Source organism: Ylistrum balloti, unplaced genomic scaffold (assembly GCF_031769215.1).
Source record: "Ylistrum balloti isolate Yb309-2 unplaced genomic scaffold, AGI_CSIRO_Ybal_v1 Utg369956, whole genome shotgun sequence".
NCBI classification, from domain to species: Eukaryota; Metazoa; Mollusca; class Bivalvia; order Pectinida; family Pectinidae; genus Ylistrum; species Ylistrum balloti.
The window spans coordinates 168,243-183,933 of NW_026782056.1; positions in this window are offsets into that span (position 1 = coordinate 168,243).

Genomic DNA, 15,691 nt, shown 5'->3' on the forward strand with positions numbered 1-15,691 from the left:
TACTTCATTCGCAGGTGAGGTGATATGATAAGCGTCATTCATCGCATTATTATGAAGGCAATCAATTTAAGAATTTAATGCTTTCCGAAACAATTCATGTAGGATGATACGATAAATTCAAGTATTTAACAACAATACGGTGCCCTTGCAATTTAATTTTCACCAAAAACTATATTTTAAACATTTTTCCTGAAATTATGAAATCTATAAAAATACAAAATGTATTGAATTATTTGGCCACTGCATCTCCCCATTTGAATTGATAACATTCACGAACCCCAGAAGGACGAAACGACTGTATGATGCATAAAAGTATGAAATTCTACTTGTATTGTTCTGTTCATTAGCATGTCCTTTGTACAATCTCTGTGCACTATTGTACACATTGTTTACAAGTTAGATGGACAGGTTTGGAATACGTGCAATAAACCGCGTCATGTCATAGTTTTAACACATAGTCAATCCTATAGGATGTCTGATGACTTTATTGATATATAAATAACGAAAAAATAGGTTCTGAAGAAGCGGGTGCCATCTACATGGGGTAGTCTACAAAGGTTTCCCACATTCGTCCACCTTTTACATATACTCGGTAATAACAGTTTATTCTCTTTCTCATTTTCGTTCTAAATATCAAGGCTCAATGCTGAATATTAACGAAAATTGATCTATTAAGTCCAATATCAGATATGATGATTCTGAAGTTGCAATGCTACTTAAGCCATTAGATCAATAACAGTATTATTCATCCTGCAACAAATACATTGTAGTGGGCTTGTCTTCTGCACTTATATGGACAACAGATAAACTGGTGACTGAATTACGACCCGCGTTATTTACTACGAGTTTAAGTGGTCTTTTGTCCGTATAACGTTGATTGATGTCAATGGATATGTTAGTTCCGGCCAGATGAATGAGTTTACATGTCCAGTTAATACAAATAAACACTGAAAAAGATAGAAATGGATTTTGTTCTTTACATGAATATAATTACAGGCTAGAAGCAAGGTGTCAGAACTCTTTAGAAAATCAAAGGTGAATAGTTCACAGCACCGGATCTTAGAAATTACAATGTCGAAAAGACAAAAAAATCAATCATTTCTTACAACAATTTGAGGACAATGCATTCAAGTGTGTGTACCTAACTTTGAAGTATGACTGACCACACATACGGAATAGAGCGATAAACACAGAAAAACACTAGATATAAACGTCTTTACATTTCTCAAATATTCAGAGTTTCTCTCAAAAGGAAAATAAAATGGAAGCGATGGTTCCTACGGTTGAATTTGTAGAAAGTATGCTGTTCCCATCGTGCCATGTACACTATGGTTCCTACGGTTGAAGATGCAGAACATATGTTGTTCCCATCGTGCCATGTACACTATGGTTCCTACGGTTGAAGTTGCAGAACATATGCTGTTCCTATCGTGCCATGTACACTATGATTCATACGTTGATATTGCAGAACATATGCTGTTCCCATCGTGCCATGTACACTATGGTTCCTACGGTTGAAGTTGTAGAACGTATGCTGTTCCCATCGTGCCATGTTCACTATGGTTCCTACGGTTGAATTTGTAGAAAGTATGCTGTTCCCATCGTGCCATGTACACTATGGTTCCTACGGTTGAAGATGCAGAACATATGTTGTTCCCATCGTGCCATGTACACTATGGTTCCTACGGTTGAAGTTGCAGAACATATGCTGTTCCTATCGTGCCATGTACACTATGATTCATACCTTGATATTGCAGAACATATGCTGTTCCCATCGTGCCATGTACACTATGGTTCCTACGGTTGAAGTTGTAGAACGTATGCTGTTCCCATCGTGCCATGTTCACTATGGTTCCTACGATTGAAGTTGTAGAACGTATGCTGTTCCCATCGTGCCATGTACACTATGGTTCCTACGGTTGAAGATGCAGAACGTATGCTGTTCCCATCGTGCCATGTACACTATGGTTCCTACGGTTGATGTTGCGGAATATATGCTGTTCCTATCGTACCACGTACACTATGGTTCCTACGTTGAAATTGCAGAACATATGCTGTTCCCATCGTGTCATGTACACTATTGTTCCTACGGTTGAAGTTGTAGAACGTATGCTGTTCCCATCGTGCCTTGTACACTATGGTTCCTACGGTTGAAGTTGCAGAACGTATGCTGTTCCCATCTTGCCATGTTCACTATGGTTCCTACGGTTAAAGTTGCAGAACGTATGCTGTTCCCATCGTGCCATGTACACTATGGTTCCTACGGTTGAAGTTGCAGAACATATGCTGTTCCCATCGTGCCATGTTCACTATGGTTCCTACGGTTGAAGTTGTATAACATATATGCTGTTCCCATCGTGCCATGTTCACTATGGTTCCTACGGTTGAAGTTGTAGAACATATGCTGTTCCCATCGTGCCATGTACACTAGCTAGCGATGGAGCCGACATTTTGATATCGGCCATAACCATTTAATCGAAGGAGATAAGATATATATAGATTGCTAAAAGACACTTATAGGCATCTTCTACTGAGCTGAGATTGACATCAATGGTCTTTGCTCACATACTCTTTAACTGAACGCATTATACTTAAAAGGAAAATATCAACTTGATCAACACTTCATTATAAAAACACTTCATACGATTACGTCACTCAGAAATACCTCGTGAGATCAGGATGTTATCAGAGATTCATCGATATCAAGAGGAAGTAAAAACCTAAAGTACGACGTAGTCGTTCAAATGCATTATATCCAATGTAAATAGCACATAAAATACACTAAATAATTATATATAGCAGCCATATTTTATCCCATGAGTGCGCGATCTGTCACGAGCAGGAGTTAAGTTAACAACACGAGTTACACAAGCAAGTTATTAACATTAGAGTGAAATTACTTATTATCGATACTATTAATAAAACCCTTACATATTCTGTTCCTTACTTTTACATTTCTTTACATGTTTAATTTTTGTACATATTATAGTGTTCTTTGCTTTCATTGGTTGATTTGTATTTTTGGCGCGTCTTGGTTTGGCAAATTACAAAAATAACTACTATACTAGTTGTACAGTAGCGGTTGATATTTATAACAGTTAGAATATTATCAGAGGAACATGTCCGGATAGTGCTTTTTTCCATCAATCCTCGTGAATGTAGTTATACATTTTCTGCATTTAACTTATCTTATTATTTTTAACGCCAAAGGCTTCGTCAAATATTGATCAGCGTACGATAAAAACCTTATTCCCATTTTGTTACTCGATATTACTTACATGGCGGATGACGTTGATGAAGCAGAAGACGCGTGCCCTTCTGGAATATTTCTTGTATTCATATTACAATCTCGTTGCATATCAGTTTCAATAAAAAAAATACGTTAACGTGTCGGTATCTTCGGAGATAACGAAAAAACGTGTAGTAATCGATCGCTATTTTAAATATTTTATTTTAAAATCATAAACAGTATTTTCACTTAACCAGACATAATTTATATCCACTTGAACACATATAAACTATGTCCACTTAAGCAGATGTTGCAAGTTACAGAACAAGTGTTTATCGTCTACATATTTTAAGGGTATCGATATTATCAGGATCACAAATAGCATCACCATTTGGAATGTCATTAAAAGCGTTTTCCATAAATATGTTTTACATAAAATAGGCATATTGCTTTGGATTGTACTTTTGACCTCTATAAAATACTTTTTTTACGGATATTTTAATTTCTTCGTTTCAAATGAACACAATGTTGAGCGAACCTGCTACTGCGGAGGGAACCATTACTATTTAAGTTACAGTTATTAAGGAAATAAACTTCAGCAGTCAAATAAAAATCCGTCAATTCAATAACAGCTTTACCGAATAAATAAATTCATAAAGAATTCAATTATATTCTCATGAATTTTGATGTTCTAGGGAAAACATCCTTGTCGTTAGATAATCTTAAAACGGCAATCATATTCATAAATTGCCACAATAAAGGTACACCAAGCTTCATCCGTTTATCGAATGTGATATTTAATGTTTTATCATCAACCGCAATATACAATCTACGACTTGATTTGTCATGAAACAACGACGAAAAAACGCTTGGATCACTTTCTTCAATCTGATATATAAAAACCACTATTCTCTCTATCACCGTACCTACCGTATCACTAGATACACAACAATAACCCAATAAAGGAAAGCTGGATGTATACTGTTATATAAAAGGGATAGCATTTATCGAATGGAACTTTAGCTATTAAATGTATGCAACACTTGAATATCGGGAAAGCCCAAATAAGAAAGAGTGTACAATATCAGGGTACTGTATTTTCCTTTGTTCAAAGTTTCGCGGTATGATAAAACATTAAAACTAACCATAGAAGCCATACATACTGACGTTATCTCTATTGATATTTTATTTTCAGGGTATCTCTTGTTTATAGTTGTATTTCATCTTCGAAATTAACGATAATTAGACATCATCTAAAATTACGATTTTAACCATTGGGTTAGTACAACCTTCCGTCTACATTCTGACATATCTTTCGATCAATTTTGAGTTTTCTCAGCAGTCTTCTAGGTTTCAAAATATATCACTGACGAGTCCCAAGAGGAAGAAATAGTTCATGAAATAGTTCGATTCGTTGTTTGGTTTACTGTATTTTATCAAAAGTTGTATTTAATGGTGTAGATCACTTCTGTGTCTTTGTGTGACAATCCTCGAGATAACACAGGTGGTAGACCTGCAGGTGGACATTCAGTTCCTGGTGTTCCAATGTAACCTACATGCAACGTTTTAATTCATTACACCGGTGGCACGGTTCAGATTATCCACATTTACCTATGTTCGTTTGACATTATCATTATATAAAAACCACTTATTTAAGGTGATAAAGTATGCCTTTTGCTTAATGTTGTATTGAAGTTATACTGTTTAAATGAGCAGGGGGAAACACAACAATGTTGTTCCTCGACAAGATAAAATCTTGATTTACAGAGACGATCCAGTTGTTTAATTTCCTGTTGTGTAGGGTGTGATGTCCAGTGTGCCGACCAGTTGAATCAGTAGAAGTTCGTGTTTATTCTGGATCTCTAGTATGCTGACCGGTACAAGTGTCATGAGAAATGGTCCTGTTGAATGCCGATATGCATATAGACATGCGGGAAGGACGGTGGAAAAGATGCTCGTGCGATATATAATTACAGTCTATCACCTTTCACAAAAGATGAGCTAGCAAATATAGTTTCTTGCAAAGTATGTTGATTGACGTTTCTCAAATTCATTTCCGTGAAAGCTGATCTATGAGTTTTGCCCACAAAGAAGCGGTAATCATATGCCGTATGCTATAGAGGTGACTTCTAAGGTTTAAAACTAAGGTTTCGCTGGACAATATCTGTACGGGCAAAATCGATAATTTGGTGATCACTTTCTACTGCAAAAATATCATTCCCCCATTCCGTGGTAATTATTTATGCATTAATGCTGTTCTTGATACATAAGTTTATACAACAGTATTTTTCTATATTCTATCATTCTATATTCTAATGCCATATTTTGTGAATACTATGGTGTCGTGGAAACAAATACCAATATTGTACCTTTCTTTGTGTATTAACGATATATGTGCGTTGTCTGTGTGTAATTATGTTGTGTATGTGTATTATATGCTCTTGTTTACAATATATACTAGTAATATATGTGTGTTGTCTAAGTGTACTATTGTGTATGTCCCCTCTGTAACCAGTTTCTTCTGCTATGTATCAGTGACATATGTGTGTTGTCTATGTGTACTTGTGTTATGTACGTGTCCTCTATTGCCAGTTTATTCTGCTATGTATCGGTGACATATGTATGTTGTCTATGTGTACTTGTGTTATGTACGTGTCCTCTGTTGCCAGTTTTTTTCTGCTATGTATCAGTGACATATGTATGTTGTGTATATGCACTTGTTTTGTAAACATATTTTATGTATACTCTATAGCACACGTTCTTGTTGATATGTAAGATACGTGTTTAATAGTATCAACACGTTTCTATTCACTAATACCATAATACCTTACACCTCGCTCTTGGGAACTTTTAAACCAAATTTACTTGATTTTGAACAGGACAAAGACACGTATAAGAACATATCAACTCACACTACAGTGGGACCACAATGTTTATCCCACGAACGGTTATTCGGATGATATTTTGATTTGCGTCAGTACTGTAAATACTCAACACTGATGTGACACCTGCTATATCCTCAACTTATGAATATTTTACGACTACTCACCTGAACGTGACCCGAGTATATATGGTTTGGCAGACTCACTATGATACAGGTCATTAGATCGAGAAGATTAGAGATACTATCTATCCTGGACATTAATAAGCTCCATCTTATCAACAATCAGTGTTTCATACCTAACTACACAGAAGATGTTGCGATCCCTGTTATTCATTATTCAACTATATAAAGGAAATGCTGTTATCTTTGAAACAAGCAAGTTTAGTAATTGTTATAGTATAAACAAGGATTTTTGAGCGCTGTTACCTTTTAATCACTTCTTTGTCAGCAAATATTTAAATCTAGAATGGTCAATAATCTCTTTTAAACAAAATAAGACACTTGCAATTTTTCTATAAAACTCTGATAGTTTGCGTGAAGTCAAATCAGGAAATCTTGTATTTCTTTGTTAAACTTTGATTATTCTTTAATAATTCCATGTAACACTTTGTGAAAAAATGAAATAAACGATCTCTTTCAGGAACAATGGAATGATGCACACGTACCAAATTAAGTAAAAGTGGGTGGTATTTGTAACACCTGGAGTGACTACCTATGAAATATAATTTAAAAAACTCAAAAGATAATTAGCATTTGTGTTACGACCCATTTAGGGCCATAGGAATGTGACAGGGTTCAGTTTTTTTTACCTGAAAACCTCAAAAATATCTTTAAAACACAGCGTACACTACCAAATGATTTACTGTTCGATTAACAAGGATCAGTTTGACAATATGGTGGTTAATATGTTTCAAAATCTTGCAAAAAAAAAAAATAATAAAAACCATAGAGCTTCAAAATTTTTTTTTCTACATTTCTTCATTTTTCAGACATTTTTTTTAAAGAACTGAAGCATGTACTTCCTGTTCGTGTGCACCAAAAATCTTTTTGTCATCAACAAAATTTCAGGAAAATCGAGAAGCGATAAAGGTGTCATTTAAAAGCTTAAATATTAGCATTTCAATTCTAGTCAATTTTGAGTTGGTTCGACAGGGATTAGCGTTTCCTTAAAACAGCTGTTTACATATTCATATGATGTCAGTTTTCAATAAGTAAATTCTGCTGCAATTTTCCACAGTGTCCTTTGTTCAAGAGGAGTAGCAACGCGGGAAGATTTAATGGAAAGACAACAAAGTAGTCCTTGTGTTATAGGAAAGCAATGTAGACTTCTCATTTGAAATAACCAATACCTACGTTCAACGCTAAACCCATGATTGGCTGCCTTCAATGTATGATATACTAGTCAAAGGTTTCAAAATAATTTGAATTTTCCAAAACATTGATATTACGTTTGTTTATTATGAAGAAATATCTTTAAAATCACATTTGACTTCAGCTTTATATTCTTCTCAATAAGGGATATTTGTTTCAAGCGTTTTCTCTTTTTTTCTTTCCTTTCTTTCTTTTTATAACCTTTTTTCTTCCGTGTAAAACTGTTTTGAATATTACCTTTCTTTAACAACAAGCCTTGCCGGAATAAGCAATGGTATTGCAGGGAGCTTGTGTGTATTCACCAATCTGAAATAAATAAATGAACGAGGGCACAATGTCACTCCTATTTTTTGTGTGTTATCATGATGGACTTAGGATCTTATCCAACGATCTGTACAACTAATTATCAGCTTACCGACCGCAAGTGTGGTATTGCAGATAAATCATAATCAAAGTTTTTGCAGCATAAAATGCATCGAAAGCAAGCTTGTACTAAACACTAACTACAAAAGAATATAAGTCGCGTTTATTTTAGAATTTTTCGAATTGTATATTCTAGATATGTTAACATAATTTTGAATGTGTTGAAGTCGAAATGTTATTTCAACACCACTGTTTATGAAGCAGTTTATTATTGAAATTCGCCAAATAGCTATCAGAATTTCAAACTAGCAACAAGGTATATTTATCGACCGGGTAGACACGACCTCCCATGTAACCCTGCTCTAATACGTACGGTCTAATTGGTTTCATTAACTGTAATTTAAATCCTACCACTAGACCAATTAGACAATTATGACAGATTCGTACAATCATTATGGCTTGTATTTCATGTAATATGTTTAATAATGAACTGACGTCAGCATGTTTTTTATATTTATCAGCGGAGAATGGTGTTTTGTTTCATCACAGTGAAGTACATTAACCTTTTGACATCACTCACATATACCGTTCGTGTTCATTAGGTAAATCAGTGTTGACGAGCTGCTGTAATGATGTGTTGAGTAGCAATGAACCCTATATGTCATGATAGATAATTTTTATGAAAAGGCGTTCTTCTGGCTTCTGTAATAAAATCGAAGGGAAAAAGGTTACTAAAAATATTGATATCATGCTTCATAACAACTTCTTCAGAAAATATCTTTCCTGTCACTGGTATTGTGTGGTCCAGCTTCCCTTAACATTAATACTAACAATGAAAGAAGAAAAGAAATAACTTTTTTGAGGTTTTGATTGGAGCCAGTTATAAATGATTACGTTTGTATAGAAATCGGATTTTCAAGTTTTACATCTGTTTTCACTGTTACTATGTGATCCGTGTAAATCTGTAAGGTCAAAGTCTGGCAGTGTTTTCCAATCACGAGTTTTCAAAATTGTTTTTTTTTTTTTATTTTTTTTTGTTATTCAGTTGAGGTATTTAAATGTTATTTGTTAAATGTTATTTCACCTTTTCTAAAAGTTTAAAATATTCTTTTCCTGATATTTAGATTTTGAAATGCAAATGCATAGTAAATCGTCGTTTATTGGCCGATCAAAATGAGTGTCATTTATTTCGTTCGGATTGCTCAAAATATAAGTTGTTCGATTTTAATCACATTTAATACATATTGGTATTATGTGATCCAAGCAATATAAAGATTCAATTTACTTATATATTTTTAATCATCAAATGTATACTATTGTCTTATTCTATTTCAATATTATTAATTATGTGTATTTTGAAACCATGAATACGAATTTAGCCTCTGTTAATTCAGTGGTTTCTGATTGTTGGAATTAAAATGTTCAATCAAATCATTTAGAATCAGTCATACCCACGATGGAGTTGAGCGAACTTATATAACCGGCTCCCCTTAAAAATTACTTGGATTTCGAACTGCAATCTTGCGTGGAGAATTTCTCAGTGCTTTAAACAGCGATCTAGACAACGCCTTGGTATAATTGTTATTGGTGTATTCCACCTTCAGGAATTAATACCAGAAACACTCATAAAAGACGCTGGTAATGAAAATCCTCCAGTAATATCGTGTTTTTGTGCACAAATTCAGATTGTAGTAATTAGGTTGATTAGAGACGTAGAAGAGAAAGACCTAGCGGGACTTCTTCTATTACGAGCAGTGACACCTCCAACATCTTATTGATCATGGTGTCTCGTGCGCAGCACTCGGAATGATGAACCATCACATTTTGGTATCCCTTCCAGTGCAATAACATATTCTTGACATTGGGTTTATTTTTTATCTTTTCTTTTAGTTTCTAGAATTCCAGTTAATTATTTTTTGGAATTACTCATCTTTTGGCTAAGGGGATTTGGTTTAATTTCAAACGCCACGTTCCTTACTGACTATGAATGAATTCCAACATCAATTCGCAGAGCAGAATTAAACATTTTATCACTGAAGTTGAATTAGCAACTAAAGCACCAACAGGAGAGCGTCAGGGGAAAGTTAAATACAACACAAAACATACCATCATCTGAAGTAAAAAAATACAGATAAGCAATACCTCCATTCGTACCGTTATAAATATGATAGTATTGTACATAATGACAATATACATACGCAGTGTAATTTATATAAAGTATCCATAAAACATAGTGTAAATTATCCACTATAACAGAAATCAAAAGAACAAACTTCTAACAGTGTTACAAACTAAGTTATAAACACATATCAATTATCATACATAGTGTTAGTTATACAGTAACAATTATCATACATAGTGTTAGTTATACAGTAACAATTATCATACATAGTGTTAGTTATACAGTAACAATTATCATACATAGTGTTAGTTATACAGTAACAATTATCATACATAGTGTTAGTTATACAGTAACAATTATCATACATAGTGTTAGTTATACAGTAACAATTATCATACATAGTGTTAGTTATACAGTAACAATTATCATACATAGTGTTAGTTATACAGTAACAGTTATCATACATAGTGTTAGTTATATACAAAACAACAATTATCATACATAGTGTTAGTTATACAGTAACAATTATCATACATAGTGTTAGTTATACAGTAACAATTATCATACATAGTGTTAGTTATACAGTAACAATTATCATACATAGTGTTAGTTATACAGTAACAATTATCATACATAGTGTTAGTTATACAGTAGCAATTATCATACAGTTATATACAAAATAACAATTATCATACATAGTGTTAGTTATATACAAAATAACAATTATCATACATAGTGTTAGTAACAATTATCATACATAGTGTTAGTTATACAGTAACAATTATCATACATAGTGTTAGTATATACAGTAACAATTATCATACATAGTGTTAGTTATTAACAGTTATCATACATAGTGTTAGTTATATAACAACAATTATCATACATAGTGTTAGTTATACAGTAACAATTATCATACATAGTGTTAGTTATATACAAAATAACAATTATCAACAATTATAACATACATAGTGTTAGTTATATACAAAATAACAATTATATACAAAACAACAATTATCATACATAGTGTTAGTTATATACAAAGTAACAATTATCATACATAGTAACAGTTATCATACATAGTGTTAGTTATATACAAAACAACAATTATCATACATAGTGTTAGTTATATACAAAACAACAATTATCATACATAGTGTTAGTTATATACAAAACAACAATTATCATACATAGTGTTAGTTATATACAAAACAACAATTATCATACATAGTGTTAGTTATATAACAGTTATCATACATAGTGTTAGTTATATACAAAACAACAATTATCATACATAGTGTTCGTTATATACAAAACAACAATTATCATACATAGTGTTAGTTATATACAAAACAACAATTATCATACATAGTGTTAGTTATATACAAAATAACAATTATCATACATAGTGTTAGTTATATACAAAATAACAATTATCATACATAGTGTTAGTTATACAGTAACAGTTATCATACATAGTGTTAGTTATATACAAAACAACAATTATCATACATAGTGTTAGTTATATACAAAACAACAATTCTCATACATAGTGTTCGTTATATACAAAACAACAATTATCATACATAGTGTTAGTTATATACAAAATAACAATTATCATACATAGTGTTAGTTATATACAAAATAACAATTATCATACATAGTGTTAGTTATACAGTAACAGTTATCATACATAGTGGTAGTTATATACAAAATAACAATTATCATACATAGTGTTAGTTATATACAAAATAACAATTATCATACATAGTGTTAGTTATACAGTAACAGTTATCATACATAGTGTTAGTTATATACAAAGTAACAATTATCATACATAGTAGTTAGTTTATATACAGTAACAGTTATCATACATAGTGTTAGTTATATACAAAACAACAATTATCAACATAGTGTTAGTTATATAGTAACAGTTATCATACATAGTGTTAGTTATATACAAAACAACAATTATCATACATCATACAAAACAACAATTATCATACATAGTGTTAGTTATACAGTAACAATTATCATACATAGTGTTAGTTATACATAAACACTTATCAAACATTGTGTTAGTATATACAAACTAACAATTATCAACATAGTGTTAGTTATACATATACAGTTATATACAAAACAACAGTTATCATACATAGTGTTAGTTATACAGTAACAGTTATCATACATAGTGTTAGTTATATACAAAACAACAATTATCATACATAGTGTTAGTTATATACAAAACAACAATTATCATACATAGTGTTAGTTATATACAAAACAACAATTATCATACATAGTGTTAGTTATACAGTAACAATTATCATACATAGTGTTAGTTATATACAATTATCATACATAGTGTTAGTTAACAGTAAAGTTATCATACATAGTGTTAGTTATATACAAAACAACAATTATCATACATAGTGTTAGTTATATACAAAATAACAATTATCATACATAGTGTTAGTTATATACAAAACAACAATTATCATACATAGTGTTAGTATATATACAAAATAACAATTATCATACATAGTGTTAGTTATACAGTAACAGTTATCATACATAGTGTTAGTTATATACAAAACAACAATTATCATACATAGTGTTAGTTATACAGTAACAGTTATCATACATAGTGTTAGTTATATACAAAACAACAATTATCATACATAGTGTTAGTTATACAGTAACAATTATCATACATAGTGTTAGTTATACAGTAACAGTTATCATACATAGTGTTAGTTATACAGTAACAATTATCATACATAGTGTTAGTTATACAGTAGCAATTATCATACATAGTGTTAGTTATATACAAAATAACAATTATCATACATAGTGTTAGTTATACAGTAACAGTTATCATACATAGTGTTAGTTATACAGTAACAATTATCATACATAGTGTTAGTTATACAGTAACAGTTATCATACATAGTGTTAGTTATATACAAAATAACAATTATCATACATAATGTTAGTTATACAGTAACAGTTATCATACATAGTGTTAGTTATATACAAAACAACAATTATCATACATAGTGTTAGTTATATACAAAACAACAATTATCATATCATAGTGTTAGTTATACAGTAACAATTATCATACATAGCGTTAGTTATACAGTAACAATTATCATACATAGTGTTAGTTATACAGTAACAGTTATCATACATAGTGTTAGTTTATAAACAGTAACAGTTATCATACATAGTGTTAGTTATATAGTAACAGTTATCATACATAGTGTTAGTTATATACAAAACAACAATTATCATACATAGTGTTAGTTATATACAAAACAACAATTATCATACATAGTGTTAGTTATACAGTAACAATTATCATACATAGTGTTAGTTATACAGTAGCAATTATCATACATAGTGTTAGTTATACAGTAACAGTTATCATACATAGTGTTAGTTATACAGTAACAGTTATCATACATAGTGTTAGTTATATACAAAATAACAATTATCATACATAGTGTTAGTTATATACAAAGTAACAATTATCATACATAGTGTTAGTTATACAGTAACAGTTATCATACATAGTGTTAGTTATATACAAAATAACAATTATCATAAATAGTGTTAGTTATACAGTAACAGTTATCATACATAGTGTTAGTTATATACAAAACAACAATTATCATACATAGTGTTAGTTATACAGTAACAATTATCATACATAGTGTTAGTTATACAGTAACAATTGTTATATATATATAACTTTATATTATCCTGGACGTTGCGAGGTATTGAATACCATACAATCAAATAATGTCATAGAAATTACGGCCCTATTCTCTCATAAATCTTTCAACATTACCAGAAGACAGTCCCTTCAGAAAGCAGATATTTGTTATTACTACCAATGTATTTTTATTAGTATATTTTACATAAGTATTCATATCATATCAAATTTCATGAGACGGTTCTTGTTTTAGCAATTTCGGACTTGAGCAGTCAACGAAAAACTTTCGAAGGTGTATTACACTATGGACATATACAAATGTATCACATGGACACTAAATAACAGGCCGATTATATGATAAAAGATGTTTTTTATCACAGGTCACTAGATATATGATGTAACCAAGATATGGTAATGTGTTAAATATAAATAAAAAAAAACTCTTTCATATACCTACAATAGCTTTGAGCAAACGAAAATCAGTCCTAAAGACGACACCATCGTTGCATGCTAATATCGTGTGCATTCAATTTACAGGGACGCTAACATTACTCAGTTTTTCCCTGAGAACTGACTTCAAAAACAGTTTTTTCTAACATAGCGGTCGATACTCGGACGTTTTCCTTATAATTAATCCGTTGGAGGTTTTGCAAATAGTGTTCCTGAGACTATTGGTATCAAGATTAGGTAAGCTGCAGAGAATGTGAAGCATCTTTAAAAAGCTTCACTGAGATTGGAAGAAGCTGCAATAACTCAGCATTTGATATTACGTCATTCACATCCAAACATTCCCACACCAAAGTAAGTCAGTGTTAATACGGGAGATAAGATGTGCTCCTTTGAAATGCATTGTAAAAAGCAATCACTTCAAGTCTGGGTCTGCTGTCTTAGATTTTCGTATTGAAAATTCATTTGTACATAACATTACTGAAACAAAGTAGACAGAGCAGAGAAAAAAAGTTACCTCGTTTAGACCTTACAAAGACATCCACATCCGATCATTCCGGACGAAAACAGCAGGAAATATCGACATCTAAAGACAGGTTAACATAACCTTAGGTCGAACTCGAAATTGATCACAAGGTTTTACGGAGGCCGCTGATAAGATCGAAGAATATCGATTGAAATGCGACGTGGGTGATAATAACGTTTAAAAACGTAAAAAAGGAAAAAACATCTTAGACTTTGCTGTTCTCTACATCTAATATCGAGTGCATTGACGTCCTTTACAGTATCTACCTTTACGGGTCCTTTTTTATTCAATATGACGACATCAGTGACAAATATCTTACAAACTTACAACACGTGGTTACGATAGAAACAGATGACGACCGACTGACCAGGGTTAGTGCTGCCGACATGACTCCCGGAACACACGGTCTCTTTCTTCTGATGCTTCACAAAAGATCTTACATAAATGTATTATTTGTTCATAATTTGCTATTATATCGTCAACGCTAAACTCGCATATCAGTTTTGTTTCCCTGACAGTTTGTCAAAGCATTTGTTAGAAACTTACATTCTTCACCAGCGTAACCTACATACCTCGTTTTGATTGGTATAATGGTGGCACGACTCAGAATATAACTATAATATCTAACTGACATTCTTTTAAAATACTTCAATATTTAAAATAAGGTAGAAAATAGATCGCTTCCAAAACCAATAATGACATTCATTTGGATTTATTTTTTTCTTATTTTTCATTTTTCTTGGTCGATTTCGAGTCTTCGACGATTAAAGCCCTGACATCACTAACGAATTCTAGAAGAATGAACTAGCTGTATGATGTAGCTTAATTCACTATTATTTGTCTATAGTGTATCTAATTCCAAAACTAGTTTTTCTCTCAATCACTTAGGCGATGTTATTATACAGCCCTGGTTTATTCACTTCTTGGTAGCGATATCTGTATTGGAGCAGCAAAGTCAGTATTCGTGCCATATGAAGTTGCAGGCATTCAATGGTCATTAGTAGGGAAATGACATTATTTTCTTC